At 39.1% G+C, this 20,786-nt stretch overlaps 1 long non-coding RNA gene across 7 annotated transcripts in view; it reads left to right on the top strand.

The window, feature by feature from the left end:
- Positions 1–20,786, top strand: part of LOC147404842 (uncharacterized) — a 56,683-nt gene that overhangs the window by 34,711 nt on the left and 1,186 nt on the right. For 4 of the 7 annotated variants that reach the window (XR_015177979.1, XR_015177974.1, XR_015177978.1 and 1 more), the window contains 2 exons: positions 20,124–20,236; positions 20,412–20,481. This is a non-coding gene — a long non-coding RNA (uncharacterized LOC147404842). Of the gene's footprint in view, positions 1–425; positions 959–20,123; positions 20,237–20,411; positions 20,482–20,786 lie in introns of those variants that run through there. The other 3 variants (XR_015177975.1, XR_015177976.1, XR_015177980.1) reach the window with 3 other exon arrangements.

Genomic DNA, 20,786 nt, shown 5'->3' with positions numbered 1-20,786 from the left:
AAAACAGTGTCAAATGACGTCAGCACGTCGACTACTGACGTCATCAGACGCAACAAGTAAGAAAGTCTTCTTATCTCTCTCCTTTTTCTTTAACTTTGTATCTAAGGTCCTTATTGATTTTGAGCTTTGATACCAAGTAGATTTGAGAGTTTTAAGATTAGGGTTTTTGTGGAGAAGAAGAAAAGAGATGAAGAGAGAGTTGTTTTATTCTCTCTCTCACTCATATATATATTAACATCATAAGAGTGTTACTAATAACAAAAGAACCCTTGGAATATTAGAAATAACCAAGAAACCCTTATAAGAATTTCTATAATTCAATCATGTCCAGATCAAATAAATTGTGAGAAAGTTAATTAAATTATATTATATGTCGTTTAAGTATATGGATTATGAAGTTTGTCTATATTTTTTATATGTGATAGGAAATCGGATTTGATAAAAAATCTGACCCGACAAGGATTTGATCCGATTCTCATTGATTTAGTAGTGGAAACAACCTCTATCCCATTCGACCGTTCTCAGATCGACCCTGATCAAATCTGCACCTAATCCATTGATAGCGCTGATCAAATCTCTGTTTTCCCTCTCCATCTCAACCGTAAGTTTAATTCTCTGCCTCAAACCTGGTTTGTGTATGTGGTTATTGTGTTGATGACTCGTTCTGTGGACAGTGGACCATGGTTTTAAAACTCAAAAACTCAACTCGGATACCCAATCAAGTCAAGATAATGACTCATGAGTTGATTCTAAGAGTCAAAATATATATATATATATAAATTTATGAGGTCGGGAAAAGAATGATCCAACGCATATTTGGTGCCTTCTGATAGGACCCGGAAAAAGGGATTTTCTTTCTCCAAGCGTTTTGCTGAGGTTAGCTGAAGGTAAAGAATTTTTAGTTGTCGTCAGGTTATCTATTGTGTGTATAAAATGATAAAGGTGCTCACTTTTTATCTGGATGTGAAAGCGCCCTCGATCTGCGGGGTGCGCGGATCCGCTTTTGACCCTTGAGGTTTGGGAGTTGCCACCTAGTTATTATGGTCTAGGAACCAAACTGACTCTAAAACGGATAAACACTAATCTACCACAGAAAATCTGAATCCGGGGATCATGTTACGGGGTTGGAAGGTGTTAGGCACCAACCCCGCCCGGCCTATGCCGGTCTCTACTTATTCCAAATATAACTACATCGCTAATGACAAAACCTAGATTAAAAAATAATGAAAAACCTTACCTTCGATCTGCAAAAGTACTATTCCCTAAGATCTAGTGAAAACGGCTCCTTGTACCGTATTCCTCACTTCGTTTTATCTCTGGATCTGATTTCTGATCTCCGAGGTAAGGTATCTCCTTCTTGGATCTGGGTGCTTCGAATTTGTTGTGGATTTTTGGGATGTTTTTGAGAGGTTTTTGGGTGTTTTTTAGGCTAAAATAGGAGTAGGGGTGTTAGGGAAGGAGTTGGGGCTCCAAAATTAGGGTTTTGGGGAGGTTGTGGAGGCTTCTTCACCTACTTTTCCTTGGGTTTTTTCTTTGATACGAAAATAGGGTGTGGAGGCTCCTATTTATAAAGTTTTTAGAAGCATTAGGGTTTGATTAGGGTTTCTTTTAGGGTTTCAATTAGGGTTTTGACTTAGTCTTTAAGGTTTTAGGGTTTTGACTTTAGTCTTATGAGATTGACTTGATTAGTTTAGATTAGGGTTTTGATTTAGGGTTTTGACCTTAGTCTTATGAGATTGACTTGATTAGTTTAGATTAGGGTTTTGATTTAGGGTTTTGACCTTAGTCTTATGAGATTGACTCGATTAGTTTAGATTAGGGTTTTGATTTAGGATTTTGACTTTAGTCTTATGAGATTGACTCGATTAGTTTAGATTAGGGTTAGGATTTTGACTTTAGTCTTATGATATTGACTTTAATACTTGACTCTAGTCTTACTTAATTGACTTTAATTTTGACTTTAGTCTTATTTGATTGACTTTAATATCTTGACTTTAGTCTTGTTTGATTGACTTTAAATTTTTGGAGAACCCCCCTCTATTATATCTTTGATTCTTTGGACCCCCAAATGGAGGGGTCATTAAAGAAATATCTTGCGAACCATCAACAATTTTTCTTGAAAGCTTGATTGATCAATTTTTTGGTTTAAATTTTATAATTAATTTTATTAATGTTTCACTTTACATTATTTAATGATTTATTTATTAATTTCAAAAATTTTAATTATTAAGATTGTGAAATTACCATTTTGCCCTCGGAGAGGATTTTTTACGTTTTAAGTCATTTTTCCATGTTCCAGGATGTTTTGGAATCAGTTTTTCGTAAGGAATTCAATGGGAATGTTGGTTTTTTTCATTTATGAAGTTTTTTTGTATGAAATGATCATGAACTTTATGAGGGGTATTTTCGTAATTTTGTCGAATTCTGTTAAAATTGGTGAAATGATTTATTTGGTTCCGATTTGTTGTTTTATGTGTTTGAATGGGTTTTCCTAAGCGTAATGTAGGCTCTAGGGTTGTTTTGATGTTAGGGGTATTTTGGTAATTTGATCAATTTTTAGTGATTTTTATCGTGAAGCTTCTTTTTGATTTGCAAGATGATGATTTCTATGTTTCTGGAGTCGTATTTTCCTAGCGTATGTAGACACCCCATTTTCGCATCCGCCTGATTGATCAACTCGTCAACCCGATTGCAATGATTCCCAATGATGGATGTGTATTCCAATGCTTTATTTTGTTACCAGATATGTTTCAGAAATTCGGATGAGGTATCTCGAACTGACAAAACCTTAGAAACTACGCTACGCTAGGAAAATACGATCCCAGAAACATAGAAATCATCATCTTGCAGACCAGAAAGAAACTTCACGATAAAAATCACTAAAAATTACCAAATTACCAAAATATCCCTAACCTCAAAACAACCCTAGAGCCTACATTACGCTTAGGAAAACTCTCTCGAACACATAAAATAACAAATCGAAACCAAATAAATCATTTCACCAATTTTAAAAGAATTCGACAAAATTACGAAAATGCCCCTCATAAAGTTCACAATCATTTCACACAAAAAATTTCATAAATGACACAAAATAATATTTCCATTGAATTCCTTACGAAAAATCGATTCTAAAACATCCTAGAACATTAAAAACCGACTTAAAACGTGAAAAGTCCTCTCCGGGGGCAAAACGGTAATTTCACAATTTTTATAATTAAAAAATTCGAAATTAATAAATAAAACATTAAATAATTAAAGTGAAACATTGATGAAATTAATTTAAAATTTTGAACCTAAAAAATCGATCAATCGGACTTTCGGGTAAAATTGTTGAGGGTTCGTGGGATATTTCTTTAAGGACCCCTCCATTTGGGGGTCCAAAGAATTAAAGAAATAATGGAAGGGGGTTCTCCAAAATTAAAAGTAAATCAAGCAAGATTGAAGTCAAGGTATTAAAGTCAATCAAGTGAGACTGAAGTCAAAATTAAAGTCAATTAAGCAAGACTGAAGTCAAAATATTAAAAGTCAATCAATTAAGACTAAAGTCAAAACATTAAAAGTCAATCAAATAAGACCAAAAGTCATAATAGAATTATAATTGATTAATAACTCTATCTAATAGAGTTCTAACTTAAAAATAATTCTACCTAAAACAATTTTAATTAAAACACAATTCTACCTAAAACAAGTCAAATTAAAACACAACTCTAATTAAAAGATCTCTAATTAAACACTAACTCTATCCAAATCAACCCCTAAAAATATCTATAAATAGAGGTGCTCACACCCTATTTTCGTATCAAATAATAAACCCTAAGAGAAGTAGGTCTAGAAGCTCCCCTAGCCTCCCATAAACCCTGGTTTTGGAGTCCCAACTCCTTACCTAACATCCCCCCTTCAATTTTAGTCTAGAAAACGCCTAAAAGCCCTCCAAAAACATCCCCAAATCCGCAACAAACTTGAAGAGTTCAGATCCAAAAGTAAGGAGATACCTCGGTCTAGGAGATCCGAAGTCAAATCCGGAGACAGAACGAAGCAAGGGAGCACGGTACAAGGAGCTCTTTTTGTCAGATCTGAGGGAACAAAGTCCTTGCTATCGGAAAGGTAAATTTTTATTTTTATTTATTTTTATCTAGGTTTTAGCAATGTAATTTATTTGGGAATTTAGTAGAGACCGGTTTTGGCCGGGCGGGGTTGGTGCCTAACACCTTCCAATCCCGTAACATGATCCCCGAATTCGGTTTTTTTGGTTTTAGATTAGTTTTTATCCGTTTAGAGTCATTGATCGGTTCCTAGACCGTAATAACTAGGTGGCGACTCCCAAACCTCAAGGGTCAAAAGCGGATCCGCGCACCCCGCGGATCGAGGGCGCTTTCAGTGGCGACTCCACTGGGGACATTGAGGATCAAACTTGAAAAACCTCAAGTATGGGAGCATTGTTAGAACGACCTAGTTTAGTTATTTTTAATCGTTTGTCTACCAGTTTATTTTATCGTTATCGTTGGCCTAATTATTACTCATTGAGTTAGCCTTTGAATAGTTGCCTTGACATATTATTTATGGTCCGATCAAGGATCATTCGGAATAATCCCAAATAATGCTAGACTTCGAAAGGTTTTTTATTCTTAAGGATGGTTTAATGATTGTTGAGTGTGGGGAGTTTTTTTATTTTTATTTTTTATTTCTGTTTATTTTATTTTTTTTAGGCAATGAAAAGTTTTGTTTATTTCTTAGAGTATGCAGGTTGTTCCTTAACATTAAAAATAAAAAAAAATAAAAAAAAAAATAGAAATTTTTGGGCGTGCTGTTGAGAACAGCAGCCAATGCTTCTACTCATTTTCAGTGGTGTGTCCCCAGTAAAACCCCTTTTTGATGATCGGACTTTTCATGAATTAACGAGGTTTGTGGGGGTGTTTGGAGTAAAAACATTATTTCATTTTTTAAAGCTTTTTTACCTTCTGTTTTCAAGTCATCTTCTTCCCCAACTCCACTGGTTTCAGCAGAGACCGATTCGTCCAATCAATCCGATCGGCTTAAATCGTCTCTTCCGATCGATTGTAGAACCGCAGCGTTTCTGATTTGTCTCGAGGCTGCCACGAAAGGTGTGAATCGCTGATTCTTCTTGGAATTTGACGGATTTAATGGAAATCAATGCCTCTGTTGGCTGTCGAAGAATAAGATTTCTTTGTTTGTTGGTCCCGAATCAGTGGTGAGCGTTTGATTTGGAAGTGAAAGGATGAGATGATCATAGGATAGGATCTCAATCGATTTTTTTTTTCTTCTGTTTTGTTAGATTGTGAAGTTCGGATCTTTGTTGCAGCTTTTTTTTTTTTTAGATTAAAATCATCCGTTTTGTTAAAAGAACCAATTAGTGTTTCTGGATTGTTTTTTTTTTTTTTTTCTCTCGGCATCTCATCGAGGTTCATCAACTTAAGCGGATATCTGGCAATCAGCGTCGAGTTCAAATCCAATCTGAGTCATGTTGATCGAAATCTTGAGTTGGTTTCAGCATTAAATTCTTCAAATTCATCCTGAGAACGCTGGAATTACGATCCTAATCTTATCTTATTGCGTTTAGGATCTAATTCTTCATCGATTCATGCCTTCTCCCTAAAGAATCTAACGTAAATCGAATAAATTAATTTTTCGTTATGAAAATCTTGAGATTTCGATTGGGGAACCGTAGCTTTCATCTGAATGGTATTAATTTAGTTTGATATTAGTAAAATTCAAATCTCCCTATCATCAATGTGGAAAATCCATCAGATTTGTATCGGAAACAAGATGGAGGAATTTCCTCAATTCAGAAAATTACTTGGATCGGGTAGTTGGGCTTTAAGATTGGTTCAAATTTTGATTTCCAGATTTGAATTGGGAGACCCGAGTACACCAAGATGCGAGACATTAATTGTCCAAATTCCAAAAAACTTGAGTTGGTGTGCCGTTTGTTTCTTTTAGTTTTTTTTATTACTTTTTTTTAAAAAAGGAAAATCATATCCATTTGCAAAATAAATAAATAAATAAATAAAATATAAAAAAAAAATCGCTCATCATCTCCTCAATTCGATTTTCCTTGAAATTTTGGATTATTTCGAGAGTGGCCCTCTGTTTGGGCCATTAAATTTTTACTTTTATTTTTTTGAGGAAAATATTCCTAGTTAAAGTCTAGTACAATGCGATGTTCAATTTGGTATGGCATTTTATCGTGAGATATGGGTAATTACGATTTAACTAAGTTATTGATTAATCTTGATTGGTATGCATGTTGATTGTTGACTGTGTGCCTAAGGCATACCCAACCTTCTTTAATATCTTGATCACATGCCATTGATTGACGATCAACCCATTTATTGATTTGATAGTAAATATTTATGTGATATCTCATACACATGCCATGATCCTGATTTTGATGTACGGGCCCTGATTTGGATTTAGATGCTATGGTTTATATATTTTGATATGTTAATCAGGCCCATCTATTTTGAAAAGGCCCCGGGCACACCCCACCCTGTTTTGCACACACCACATGCACGTTTACTGCTTTACTCACTTACACGTCCCATTTAGCCAACGTGGCACTAGTGCGTGGCCCGGTCTCTTCGGAGATGCGACGTCATTCACGAAACCCACAACTCCAGTCACGTACCTTAGGGTATATCAAACTGGGGCATCAACACCGTCTGATCAGGTGATTCTGAGAGACATATTGATGCACCCAGGCTGGGGCGACCTGAGCCTTTGTCCTATTGTGAGCCACACAGTCACATGTCCCGATTGCCAACGTAGTACTAGTACGTGGTCGGTCCCCTCGTGGGATGCCAAACCATTTATGAAAGCTACAACTCTTGACTCGTACCCGTAGGTATAAAAGATAATCTAAGTATATCAATTGCACTTCTTGGTCAAAACCGGTGCCTAAACAAGATCTTGCCCCGCTGTACCCTACTGTATGAGGAGGATAGACTACCTCTATTCTAGACGAGAGGTATTTAAGTGGGCCCTTGCTCTGCATTGTGCGCCACCTCTCAACTGGAGATCAAACTGGCTGTTTTTGGCTTCAAAGAAGTGAGTTGAGGTTTTAGATTATCACCTACACGGTATATCAAACTAAGCCACCACGTATCGAAAGGTATATAGGTGTGCTTGGGCAAGGGTGGCCAGATAAAAATGCATTGCACGTAGTAAACTTAGAGTCTAGAAACCTTCCCAGTAGGTCACGACTCGAACTTATCGTGGGTGTTCCCGGGTTGTTATTGAATGAATGCATGTGAGTGTTGAGATCAAAGTGTATGATTGGCCTCAAGGATCAAAAATTTATTTTTGAAAATTAAAATGGGTGCACCAACCCAATAAAGAACCCATTCTTTTACAATAATGACCCAGTCCACCTCGATCCAACGATCATGATGGACCGGGCCATTCAAATCAAAAGGGAAATTGAATTTTCAAAGAAGAAAAAGAAAATATTTTCCAGAAAAGAAAGTTTTCCAAAAAGAAGTGTTCTCTAAAAAAATGTTTTCCAAGAAAAAATATTTTCCAGAAAATATTTTCCATAAGAACAAGATTTTCCAAAAGAAAATAAAAAATTGGTCTTTTACATGGACCTTGGAAGAGTACTAAAATCCTCTTTTGTGTCAAACCAGGATGTTAGCCGCCGGCGATAACCCAATCGATCAGTTAGTCAAAACAACCGTCATAGGGATGCACCCTGTAGAGAAGATCAATTTTGGGAGATTCATGTTGAGGAGTGCTCTTTACTTCCATAAGTTTGAGATAGACTGGAACCTCTTACATGCTATGGCTAAACGATGGAACCCCTACCTTCACATATTCCACATTGGGCGTATACACTTGTGCCCTACTCACGAGGATTTTTGTGGTATTATGGGGATATCCACTTTAGGACCTCTAGTCCGGCCCTAATTGAAGACCGGATATTCTGGTGCCCTCGCCACAGGATTGAATATTTCCAAAGAAGAAGCCAAGGCCCTAATCCATAACGGGAGACTGGATTTAGTACCTTTACTGGGCCCGTACCGCTCCCGCAGTCATCCTATCAATGTAAAACCCGAAGCTTGGCGAGCCACTAGAGACTATCGATTATGCTTAGGAATCCTAGCCCAATACATACTGACCTCTAATAGCGATGGCCAAACTATCCCTGAGTCCTTCATAGATATAGCCTCTCAACTCTCGAGGAAAGCCAACCCAGTACCCCTCATCTTAGCTGAAACCTTCTCAGGTCTAGATGCCATAAAAAATGGTGAGCGGGAAAGCTTCAAAGGAAGCCCCCACTTACTCTATATGTGGCTTTGTGATCGTCTTAAGATTGTAGATGTTCCCTCAAACCTCGAATATGGGCCAGAACACTTTTCCAAGAGAAACCTGTTAGTGCGTCACAACTCAGTCAAAGCCTGGAGTAAATGGTTAGACTCTTGCTTAGCTCGTCATATCGGTTTAAGATGTCCTTGGTGGATGACTGATCCCCCCATTCTAGGAACCAAAGGATCCTACTATATCCGTCTGATCGGTTTAGAAGAAACATCTTTTTACCATCCTAATTTGATCCCAGAACAGTATGATGTACCCATAGAGTTATCCTTATCTCAACCCAAAGCTTTCTTTTCCCCCGAGCCTTTGACTGAAAAGTTAGTACACCTCATCGAGAAAGCATGGAACAAGCGCACCTTTGGGTATCCAGACGGACCAGCAGAATTCAGAGAGCCAGTTGTTAGAACCAAGAGGGTCAAGCCTGACAGCAATCCTGATGACCATCAAGACAAAACCAAGCGTCCATGTAAAAATAGTTCAAATCAAATTTGTTGAAAGATGTTTTAATAAGAACATATTGTCAATCATTTTCAATAAAACTATCTTTCTTTTTTTGAATAAATATCTCCTTTTCAAATACTCATTGTGTGAATGGATTAATTAATGGATTGGTGCACAAACCTCAATAAAATGATTCTTAAAAATGTTATCAAGGGGGTAATACTGAAATTGACTGAATCTACCTTTGATGGGGTCATATAGGATTATCATTGCGCCCAAACTCAAGCGTCCACCTCCTAGTTGGAGTCGTAAGTCCAGTCGGTTAGAAAGAACCACAGTACCAAGTCAACAAGCAGAGATGGCTTCAGAATCTGAGCTTACAGAGATCCGTAAGATCTTGGCAGCCTTTGCCAATGATATCAGCAATATAAAAGGCAAAGTGGAAATGTTAGAACAGACCTCGGAATCAACGGGAATTCTCCTAGATGACCCAAAGGGGAAAAAGGTTGAAGAGAAACATCCACGTGAAGTCTTCGAGCTCGACGGAGATGAAGAATATGTTGATGAAAATCTGGCATTATCTAATAGAATGTCTCAATTGGAGTCAGCGATGAAAAGTATAAAGGGTATTGATGAAATTGCAGCAGGCATTGAAGCTTTGAATCGCATCCCTAGAATCCATTTGCCAGAAAAGTTTGTGATGCCTGAAATGGACAAGTTCAGTGGGACAGGGTGTGCGAAAACACATCTTAAGGTATATGTTACCAACATGCGCACTATGGGGCTCAGCGACGAACAAATGACATTGTTGTTCCAAAGAACTATATCGGGATCGGCACTACGTTGGTTAATGTCTCAAGATCCAGTTACTGTGGGTACATGGGAAAACATGTCAAAGGCCTTCTGGCATCAGTATAAGTACAGTACCGAGATTGAGACTTCAAGAAGGGATTTGGAAGCAACTAAACAGAAAAATGGGGAGACATTCACTGATTTCATTGGTCGTTGGAGGGCCAAGGCTTCTCAAATGTGGGATAGACCTTCGGAGAAGGAACAAGTAGCAATTATCCTAAAGAACCTCTCCCAAGGATATGCTCAACACCTAGTGGCCCAATACCTCCCTATATTTGAATCCTTGCTGCAAGCTGGGAGCCAACTTGAGGATGCGTTTGCCTCTGGGATCCTTTCTAACCCCTCAGATAACAAGCCTAAGAAACCATATGTTCCCAAACCCAACATCAACCATACTTACATCACCAATACCTCAGTTACCCCGGCTCAACCCCCAGCCCGGAATAATAACCAGGTTCACCCGAGTCAACCTCGAACTCCGCGTCAGTTCACCAATCTAGGGATGAGTCTCACTGTAGCGCTTCACAAATTGATGAAAAAAGGGCTTCTTACCCCTATCCAACCCCGACCTTTACCTAATCCCTTGCCAGCTGGACACAATGCTAACGTGTTCTGCGAATTCCATCAAAATCCTGGCCATCACACGGATCGTTGTATCACCTTGCGCCATGCCATTCAAAACCTTATTGACAACAAAAAGGTCACCATCCCTAGCCCACCAAATGTCACCACAAATCCACTACCTGCTTATCAACCTCCACCAACCCTGAATATGGTTTCTCACACCCCATTATCATTCGACCCTGTTTTTCTCATCCATCCAATCCAAGTTAAACCGCCCAGTTACCCCCTTGCAGGGATAGCCTTCACTGATGAGGTTTTTACCGCAAATTATGAACCATTCGATTTAACCTCGGATGACACCTATTGTTTATCCCCGCCTCGTTACGATAGTCCAGCGTTCACTAGTTACCTGTTGGCCCAAATGAATCTAAGAAACCCTGAACCTTTGACAGCCGAAGATCCATACTTGTTGACTGAGGGAGATGAGCCTTTCCCTCTTTCCTGTGATGAAGTTAGACATATGACTCGAGGGGGAAGAGTTTTTAAGCCACAAGAACTCTGTGTTGATAATCCTGCAGTCCTGGCAAGAAAAGAAGGAGATGATCCCACTAAGGAAAGCATCGAAGAGGATAACTCCGTGATCAAACAGTTGAAAAAATCAGGGGCTAATATCTCAGTATGGGGTTTACTCATGGCTTCCACTGCTCATAGGGAGGCTGTTCTCAAAGCACTAAACACAGCCCAAGTCTCCCTTGATACTTCCCCAGATCAGCTAGCCAGTATAGTGGGGGTAACTTACGTGGAGAATATTCTATCATTCTCAGACTCAGATCTCCCAAAAGAAGGGGCAGGCCATACTAAGCCGCTGCACATTACAGTTGACTGTAACGGAATGAGGGTACCTTTAGTTTTGATTGATAACGGGAGTGCACTGAACGTTTGCCCGCTGAAAACGGCTACTTGTCTCGGATTTAAGGCTGAAGATCTCAAACCTACTAATCAAGGTGTTAGAGCTTATGATAACACCAAGAGAGATATACTAGGAATTTTGCACCTTCGGCTGTCCACAGGCATAGCTGAATTTCTGTGGAATTTCAAGTTATTGATATCCAGTCCTCTTTCAATCTACTGTTAGGGAGACCATGGTTACACCAGATTAAAGCCATCCCTTCTACGCTACATCAGAAGGTCAAATTTATCAAGGATGGGCTGGTAATTACTCTTCATGGAGATGCTGAAATTGTAGGGATCATAAATAATACTGAGGCTAAGGATAAGCCGTTGCTTGAGATTCAACCAGAACAACAGGGAGTAGAGCTCAGTGGGTTCGAATTTGAAAAGATATGCTCAGTCCAATGGGATCAAGCCATGAAGGAGTATTTTCCAATGGAAAATACCTATAATTGTTGCATGGCCAATATATTCAAGAAAATGAGATTCTTCCCTGGTATGGGCTTAGGTCGCAAACAGCAAGGTATTAAAGAGGCACCATTAATTAAAGAGGCCATCGGCACATTCGGACTAGGATATAAGCCTACTAAGGAAGATTGGGCCCAATATTGGAAGACAAAACGGGATAAGGCCATTGCTAAAAGGCAAAGGCGTACCACAGATCTCATTAAAATGAAGCCCTATCGAAAGACCCTCAATGGTTATTTCGTGAAAGAAGGAGAAGACTTCCGCTACTGTGGGTTCCCAGAGCCATTTATTGATCACATCACAGGTACTCGTCTGCCGGGGTTTGAAATCTTTTTTGGCATGGAATGGCCCGAAAAGGAAGCAAGCATAGAAGTTAAGGAGAAGAAAGTTGAAGACTGGCAGCTCGATCTAGACTCCCTCAACATAGATCAGCTATTCATTGAAGATCATGGTATCTTAGTGTTATCAGTTGGGAAAGGAATCCCAAATCCTCAGTCTGTAATCAAACCCGCTGTTGGGTCTCTATCAAATTATCATGTAATCAGTCCTGTGTTGCATGTCAAGGCTGGGTCTGTCGGTCCCATTAGTCCTGTTCAGTCTGACATGCCAGTTGAGTCATTTATTTCTGTTGAGTCGAGTAAGTTAGTTGTTTCTGCTGAGTCTGTTATTTCTAGGGAGTCTGTTTTTCCTGCTGAGTCGAGTGAGTCTGTCAAGTCTGCAATGAGTCCTGTTACCCCATCTCTTTTCAATGAAATGAAAGAAATTTTTGATTACCCCGAGCGCAATAATAATTCAACTAATAATTTGGCTTCGGAGGGAGAGTCTTCTGACGAAGAACCTCCCCCTGAAATAATCAAATTACTTAAACAAGAAGAGGAACGTCAAGCTCAACCTCTAATAGAGGAAGTAGAGGTTATCAACCTCGGAACAAAAGAAAGTCCTCAGGAAATTCGTATAGGGGTCACTTTATCTCCTGATGAACGCAAAGGGATAGTAGATTTACTCAGAAAGTTCAGAACGTATTCGCGTGGTCTTACGAGGATATGCCGGGGGTAAGCACAGATATTGTCCAACATCGGATTCCGTTATATCCTGATGCTCGACCAATCAAACAGAAACTTCGACGTATGAAGCCGGAATGGGCTTTGAAAATCAAAGAAGAAGTTACAAAGCAGATTAACGCTGGATTCTTGGAAGTAGTAGAATACCCTGAGTGGATTGCCAATGTCGTCCCGGTGCCGAAAAAGGATGGAAAAGTTAGAATGTGTGTGGATTTTAGAGACTTAAACAAAGCAAGCCCAAAGGATAGTTTCCCTTTACCACACATAGATGTTCTAGTAGACAGTACAGCAGGACACGCGTTGTTGTCCTTCATGGATGGGTTTTCAGGGTACAATCAGATAAAGATGGATCCTCGAGATATGCAAAAGACGTCGTTCATCACACAGTGGGGGACCTTCTGTTACAAGGTCATGCCTTTTGGTTTGAAGAACGCTGGAGCTACCTATCAAAGGCAGCCACGACCTTACTACATGACATGATACACAAAGAGGTCGAAGTCTATGTAGATGATATGATAGTCAAATCCAAAGAACGACTAGGGCATGTTACTGCGTTAGAAAAATTTCTCACAAGGATTCAAAAGTACCAACTCCGCCTCAACCCACAGAAATGTGTATTCGGAGTAACTTCTGGAAAGTTGTTGGGATTTGTAGTCAGTCAGAGAGGAATCGAAGTGGACCCTGTAAAGATTAAAGCTATTCAAGAGATGCCGCCTCCCGAGACTGAAAAACAGATTCGAGGTTTTCTGGGCAGAATCCAGTATGTTAGCAGGTTCATCGCTCAACTCACCAACGTCTGCGAACCTATTTTCAAGCTTCTCAAGAAGAATGAACCAACAGTTTGGAATGAGCAATGTCAAAAGGCTTTCGACCAAATTAAGGGATATCTCTTAAATCCACCTATTTTGGTCCCACCTACACCGGGTGAACCACTTCTTCTTTATCTGTCAGTCACAGAAGAAGCTATGGGATGCATGCTTGCACAGTATGACAAAGATACTCGCAAAGAAAGGGCCATCTACTACATCAGTAAGAAGATGTTAGAGTATGAACGAAAATATTCATCCTTGGAGAAAACCTGCTTATCATTGGTATGGGCTACTCAGAGACTCCGACATTATATGCTGTCTCATTCAATTATCCTGTTATCTCGGATGGATCCTCTCAAGTATCTTTTTGAGAAACCGGCATTGACAGGGAGAACCGCACGATGGTTATTGTTGCTATCAGAGTTTGACATCACGCATGTTACACAGAAATCCATCAAGGGGAGAGCTGTAGCAGAATACTTGGCAGATCACCCTGTAGTAGACGGAATAAGGCCTGTCGATCAATTCCCAGATGAGAACATCTTGCACGTTAAAGAAGAACCGCAGAACCAAACATGGCAGTTATACTTTGATGGAGCGGCCAATCAAAATGGGTATGGAATAGGGGCAGTCTTGTTATCTCCAGAAGGGTGTCATATTCCTATCGCTATTAAGTTAGCCTTTTCGAACACTAATAACACGGCTGAATATGAGGCGTGCATCGCAGGGCTCGAAGCTGCTTTGAACTTAGGTATTACAGAAATTGAGGTTTTCGGGGATTCAGCCTTGGTCATACATCAGTCATTGGAAGAATGGAAGACTAGGGATGAAAAGTTGAAACCCTATCATGAGTATTTGCTAAACTTAGTCAGTAAGTTTAAAGCTATCCTGTTCCAGCACCTGTCAAGGGAAGATAACAGATTTGCTGACTCCTTAGCAACTTTATCTTCAATGATCCATTTGCCCCCTGGCATGGAATTGAGACCGATCACTGTTGAAGTCAAAGACAAACCCGCGTACTGCCATCAGATCAACATTGCTACTCGACTACCCGATGGAAAGCCATGGTACACAGACATAAGGAAAATGTTGGAAAAACAAGAATTCCCGGAAGAAGCATCGAGGAAAGAACGACAGACCCTACTAAGATTAGCGTCTCAATTTATCCTGTGCGCAGGAAGCTTATACAAAAGATCTTATGATGGGATTCACTTGTCGTGTGTTGATGAAGATCAAGCTGAACAGATAATGATTGAACTACATTCAGGAGAATGTGGCCCTCATATGAGTGGGAAAATGTTAGCTAAGAAGATTATGAGACAAGGATACTATTGGCCCACGATGGAAACAGATTGTCATCACATGGTCAAAACCTGTCATAAGTGCCAAATACATGCGAACTTGATACATGTGCCGCCATCTCAATTAGTGGGTCTGACTTCACCATGGCCATTCTCAGTCTGGGGAATTGACATTATTGGTAAAATATCGCCTAAGGCATCAAACGGGCACGAATACATCCTGGTTGCCATCGATTATTTTACCAAATGGGTTGAAGCTGCCTCTTATGCTGTCCTCACTGCGTCTCGAGTTGCAAAGTTTATTCAAACGAACATCATCAGTCGATATGGGGTACCTTCAGAGTTGATCTCTGATAACGGGTCGCACTTCAAAGCTGAGGTTATCAAATTGTGTTCAAAGTTCAAAATCTCACACCATAAATCATCTCCTTACCGACCTCAGACTAATGGAGCAGTTGAAGCAGCTAATAAGAATATTAAGACTATCCTCAGGAAAATGTGTCAATCACATCGAGATTGGTCAGAAAAACTGCCATTTGCATTATGGGCATATCGAACCTCAATTCGATCCTCCACCGGAGCTACTCCCTACTCCTTAGTGTATGGCATGGAAGCAGTCTTGCCAGTTGAAATGGAAATTCCATCTCTCAGGATTTTGTTAGAAAGTCAGTTGTCAGAAGCAGATTGGGTTCGCCAACGGTATGAAGAGTTGAATTTGATCGAGGAAAAACGACTGAGAGCGTTGTATCACGTACAAGCTTATCAAAGAAGAGTCGCCCGTGCGTTTGACAAGAAAATCAAGGCCCGTCACTTACAAGTCGGGGATTTAGTACTCAAAGAGAACAGGGCACCTATTTTTGATCCCAGGGGGAAGTTCAAACCAAATTGGGGAGGTCCGTTCATCATCAAAGAAATATTACCAGGAAAAGCTGTCAAACTTCAAGATCATGATGGAATCGAATTACCAGAACCAACCAACCTTGACCAAGTCAAACGGTACTACATTTAAGGAGGCCATCTTTGGCCGAATCAATTTCCTTGCTACCCAGTTCATTATCTCCTTTCTCAGCCTTTTGCAGCCTTTTTTATATTGTGCCTTGTATTTCTTAGCCCGATCACCTAACCTAGGGGAGGGAAGTTTCGAACTACGTTTTGGTCTGATCCCAAAATTCTGGGGTACGTAGGCAACCTGAGAAGTTACTTCAGGCCCGACCACATCAATAAAAAAAATCTATTTCCCCACATAATAAGAAATGAAAAAAAAAAAAAACTCAAAAGAAAAAGAAATTCAAAATGGGGAAGAAAATTCAAGAAAAAAGGAAAATAATTTAAAAGGAAATGCCACACAAGGGGCATTTGGGTTTTTGAGCCTCAAAATCCCTTTCTTTTATACCCAGTCCTAAGCCTACCTATAAAAGTCCTCCTAAGTACCGTGTGAAAAGTCAAGGAAGGTGGCAAAGTATGATCAGACAGTAACTCTAGAAGTTTAGAAGAGAAGGAGAAGATAAAAAATGATGAAGCCTGCTAAGTTGAAAACCCAAAAAAGGGCGACTTAGGAAAAAATTAAGGCAAGCTCGCAAGGTTGAAAATCTGAAAGGACAACTTTGGCAACAATCAGAGTCAAGAAAAAAAAAAGAGCTCGCTAGATCGAAAACTCAAAAGGCGATCTAGGCAAAAGTTAGAGCAAGCTCGCTAGATTGAAAACCTGAAAAGGCGATCTAGGCAAAAGTTAGAGCAACAAAGAAAAATAGAAGAAAATCCCAAGCTAAGAGCGGTTCGAGCTGAAACCTCAGAAGATCGAATAACCAAGTTCAATACTTAGCTTAAACCAGGCATAGACTCAGAAGCCACAAGTATCTTGTCTACAATCGATCTGAAAATGTTTACTCCCCCAAGTGAACCAAGGGAGATAAGGGTGAATTCTATGATGAATCTCGAAAGGAAATAATTTTGTACTCTTGAGCCTGACTCAAAACCTTCAATAAAATTAATCAAAACTAAAAGTTGAGTCTTTATTGCGCTTGTGGTAATCAATTATTTCAAACCTTCATACAAGGGGCATTTTCTTTCTTCTTTAATGTAACTTTTCCCCCTTATACTAGGGGCATTTTTTTAATTTTTGCATGATGTGTTCAATTATCTTTAATGCCACGTACATTGTCAAACTAGGGGCATTTTGTCTTCGAGCAATGTTAATCCTAAAAAATTAATAGGAACCCCAAACCTAAGGTTACCCTCTTGATAACAGTTTTTTCGAAAAACTTTTGAGGTTCAAAAGAAATAAAAACTCATGTTTTAAACTCATAAAACTTTTTGATACATCCTTGAGGTTTAAACAAAAGCATTTTGAATCTCACATAGGAGATATGACATTCATTCTCGGAACTATGCTCAGATACCGCCGAGGGTTTTCTCGGAATTATGCTCAATTACCGCCGAGGGTTTTCTCGGAACTATGCTCAGATACCGCCGAGGGTTTTTCTCGGAACTATGCTCAGATACCGCCGAAGGTTTTCTCGGAACTATGCTCAGATACCGCCGAGGGTTTTCTCGGAACTATGCTCAGTTACCGCCGAGGGTTTTTCTCGGAACTATGCTCAGATACCGCCGAGGGTTTTCTCGGAATTATGCTCAGTCATGCTCAGATACCGCCGAGGGTTTTCTCGGAACTATGCTCAGTTACCGCCGAGGGTTTTCTCGGAACTATGCTCAGGTACCGCCGAGGGTTTTCTAGGAACTATGCTCAGATGCCGCCGAGGGTTTTCTCGGAATTATGCTCAGATACCGCCGAGGGTTTTCTCGGAACTATGCTCAGTTTATGCTCAGATTATATTCAAATTTTACTCAGTTTATATTCAAATTATGCTCAGTTTATACTCAGACTATGCTCAATTTATGCTCAGGTTTTACTCAGTTTCACACAGTGCACACACTTGCACATTTGCACTTTTTAGTCAGGGAGAATTCTTTAAAATTCAATGACCTGACGCCGTCAGTGAGAGTTTGCGCTCAAGGACCTGACAACCTTTTGATTCGGGGAGAGCCTTACCCTCAAGGATCCGAACACCCTGACGAATTGCTAAATCAGGCTGCAAAATGAAATGTCACTAGCTTTGGCATTCAGATATCGCACTATCTACCAAAATAGATTTGCTATCTAGTTTGCTTCAACCCTCTGCCAAAGAGGGGCATCTGTAGACACCCCATTTTCGCATCCGCCTGATTGATCAACTCGTCAACCCGATTGCAATGATTCCCAATGATGGATGTGTATTCCAATGCTTTATTTTGTTACCAGATATGTTTCAGAAATCCGGATGAGGTATCTCGAACTGACAAAACCTTAGAAACTACGCTACGCTAGGAAAATACGATCCCAGAAACATAGAAATCATCATCTTGCAGACCAGAAAGAAACTTCACGATAAAAATCACTAAAAATTACCAAATTACCAAAATATCCCTAACCTCAAAACAACCCTAGAGCCTACATTACGCTTAGGAAAACTCTCTCGAACACATAAAATAACAAATCGAAACCAAATAAATCATTTCACCAATTTTAAAAGAATTCGACAAAATTACGAAAATGCCCCTCATAAAGTTCACAATCATTTCACACAAAAAACTTCATAAATGACACAAAATAATATTTCCATTGAATTCCTTACGAAAAATCGATTCTAAAACATCCTAGAACATTAAAAACCGACTTAAAACGTGAAAAGTCCTCTCCGGGGGCAAAACGGTAATTTCACAATTTTTATAATTAAAAAATTCGAAATTAATAAATAAAATATTAAATAATTAAAGTGAAACATTGATGAAATTAATTTAAAATTTTGAACCTAAAAAATCGATCAATCGGACTTTCGGGTAAAATTGTTGAGGGTTCGTGGGATATTTCTTTAAGGACCCCTCCATTTGGGGGTCCAAAGAATTAAAGAAATAATGGAAGGGGGTTCTCCAAAATTAAAAGTAAATCAAGCAAGACTGAAGTCAAGGTATTAAAGTCAATCAAGTGAGACTGAAGTCAAAATTAAAGTCAATTAAGCAAGACTGAAGTCAAAATATTAAAAGTCAATCAATTAAGACTAAAGTCAAAACATTAAAAGTGAATCAAATAAGACCAAAAGTCATAATAGAATTATAATTGATTAATAACTCTATCTAATAGAGTTCTAACTTAAAAATAATTCTACCTAAAATAATTCTAATTAAAACACAATTCTACCTAAAACAAGTCAAATTAAAACACAACTCTAATTAAAAGATCTCTAATTAAACACTAACTCTATCCAAATCAACCCCTAAAAATATCTATAAATAGAGGTGCTCACACCCTATTTTCGTATCAAATAATAAACCCTAAGAGAAGTAGGTCTAGAAGCTCCCCTAGCCTCCCATAAACCCTGGTTTTGGAGCCCCAACTCCTTACCTAACATCCCCCCTTCAATTTTAGTCTAGAAAACGCCTAAAAGCCCTCCAAAAACACCCCCAAATCCACAACAAACTTGAAGAGTTCAGATCCAAAAGTAAGGAGATACCTCGATCTAGGAGATCCGAAGTCAAATCCGGAGACAGAACGAAGCAAGGGAGCATGGTACAAGGAGCTCTTTTTGTCAGATCTGAGGGAACAAAGTCCTTGCTATCGGAAAGGTAAATTTTTATTTTTATTTATTTTTATCTAGGTTTTAGCAATGTAATTTACTTGGGAATTTAGTAGAGACCGGCTTTGGCCGGGCGGGGTTGGTGCCTAACACCTTCCAATCCCGTAACATGATCCCCGAATTCGGTTTTTTTGGTTTTAGATTAGTTTTTATCCGTTTAGAGTCATTGATCGGTTCCTAGACCGTAATAACTAGGTGGCGACTCCCAAACCTCAAGGGTCAAAAGCGGATCCGCGCACCCCGCGGATCGAGGGCGCTTTCAGCATAGCGTGATTTCTAAGATTTTGTCAGTTCGAGATACCTCATCCGGATTTCTAAAACACATCTAGTAACAAAATAAAGCAATGGAATACACATCCATCATTGGGAATCATTGCGATCGGGTTGACGAGTTGATTAATCAGGCGAGTGCAAAAATGGGGTGTCTACAGGATGGTTGAGCATTGATTGTTCTATTAGATGTGGAAACTCATTCTCAGGACCAAAATGAAATTTGTTTTTTTGCATTAGCATACGTCAAACTTCGGTGCAAATCTTGAAAGATCAATAGTGTTCAGTATATCAGTAACTTGAATATCTGATTAGTATCAACACTCGATTACTAAGATAATAAGATATATTGCACTATATAGTGCTAGATGTTTAGACATAAAACATCAATTCATACATATGAAGGTGTGATACTGGGTATGTTTTACGGAGAAATTATGAGCAACTAAGAAATTAGAAGTGCTGTCAAGTTTCTGGATCTCGGTGCTGGTGCTGGTGCTGGCTGGGAGTTACTCCAGGTGAGCCCATAACCCGGAATTTATAATTATTAATATTTCTCCCATGCTACAACTCGTTACCTATTTATAGGACAACTCAACTACCTATCTACTTGACCATACAGTTCAATGCCCTACAATGCTGAAACAGTTATTATGGTTTAGTTCTTTAACATTAATTGTTCTCTTCAACCAGGCAATGCTGAATCTTGACTTTCGTAAACGGCCAATTGCAGATGCTGTATTGAATCATCGGTTCATGACTGGTACTGTTCTATGAATGTCTCAGGCTAAAAATTTAAGATAATTTTGCTTCTACTTAACACATATAATTTAGTTAAAAAGGTTTATGATTCGTTTGCCCGTAGAATGAATTTCTTATAGTGTCATTCTTAAGTGTAAAGGGTCCATCTGTCTCCCCTTTAGTAAATAGAAGTTTAGTTTATAAAGTTTCACTCTATATACTTTGTCTTTGATTCTATTTATTCTAAAACCTTTGGACTCCAAAACATTTCTCCAGAGTTCTATTGTTATGTTGACTCCTTTCATATTATCATCTCTTACCCTAAAA

The sequence above is a fragment of the Akebia trifoliata genome, chromosome 4 (genome assembly GCF_017979445.1).
Source record: "Akebia trifoliata isolate Shusen 1 chromosome 4, ASM1797944v1, whole genome shotgun sequence".
Lineage (NCBI taxonomy): Eukaryota > Viridiplantae > Streptophyta > Magnoliopsida > Ranunculales > Lardizabalaceae > Akebia > Akebia trifoliata.
This window is presented reverse-complemented; position numbering and strand designations above follow the sequence as displayed.